Source organism: Echinops telfairi, unplaced genomic scaffold, assembly GCF_000313985.2.
Source record: "Echinops telfairi isolate 266 unplaced genomic scaffold, ASM31398v2 ScPeMD7_9;HRSCAF=40, whole genome shotgun sequence".
NCBI lineage: Eukaryota > Metazoa > Chordata > Mammalia > Afrosoricida > Tenrecidae > Echinops > Echinops telfairi.
Window position 1 is genome coordinate 10,855,319 of NW_022103906.1, and position 1,328 is coordinate 10,856,646.

Below are 1,328 nucleotides of genomic sequence, written 5' to 3' on the forward strand. Positions count from 1 at the left end.
AATTGCCTATAACAATTTCCAACACAGAGACATAGAATGGATATCTGTTGATGAAGCAAATGAATAATTGAATGCTGTCAAGCTGCTTTCTGATGCCCTGTACTGTAGAGAAAATGTTAAGTAGTAGTCAACTCCCCAACTCTATAAGAATAATTAAGCATAGCTTTTAAATAGGAGTGTAGAGTTTATAATATAGTTTTATACATCTTCATCTATTTAACCTTTGCAATAATTCTAGGCAAAAAAAAGAATTACTATAGGCATTTTATCATAGCAATTATTAATAGATATGAACATGAACCTAGCCTTAATGAAGACTGATTCTCATTCATTCCCACAGATTAATATTTGCTATGTCAAACCAACAGAACCATGCTAGTAGACTCTTCTTTCTACCTTATGTATGAGTAGCATACAGCAGTAGTTTAATTAAGGCTCCTTGGTTATAAGCAGCAGAAACTGACTGTGTTAAGCCAGGTTGACTAGAGAAACAAATACATTAACACTCATATGTGTGTAAGAGAAGGCATTATATCAAAGAGTGATTGTATATTGAGAACACTTACCAGCCCAGTGCAGATCAAGTCCATAGTAAGTCCAATATTAGGCCATATGTCAAATATTAGTCCATAAATTCTTCTTTGACTCCCACAGAACATGCAATGATGCTGAATGCAGGAAGATCACAGGCCAGTGAATGGAAAGTCACATGGATCCAATGGCAGTGGATGCATCTCCAGGGCTCTGCCTGTCATAAGTGTGGCTCCATGTGGCTCTTCAGCAGGAAGGTGAAGCAGAAAGAGAGAGATGGTGGCCCACCTCCTCTAATGGCAGAATTAAGAGACAGAGAAGCTGCCAGAATCCTCATGAGAAGGTGATGCCCACAAGGAGGGATCATCAGGATGTGACCTGATTGACAAGTTAGACCCCACCCCTTCATTCTTTTTTCAGGTTGGCATTAAATTGTGTAACTACCACATACCAACCCTTGTCAACTTGACACCTTTACACAACTCTTTAGCCATACATAATTTTTAAGCAAAACAATAATAAAATCATATCTATACCTAACAGGATAAAACTAAAATGCATACAATTCAATATGTGCCAACCTTATTTAAACATAATATTCTATAAGTTAACAAAACAACAATATTCTATGACTAACAATTGCAGTTCAGTAAACACCTACACCTTAATCCTATAATCCTACATTCCTGCCACCCTACTCCCCCCGCCCCCCCCATGAAAGTTGGTAAACCAGTCACTTCATACCTTTAATCCACCCAATTTTGGGTATACAATTTCTATACTGCCCATGTATATAA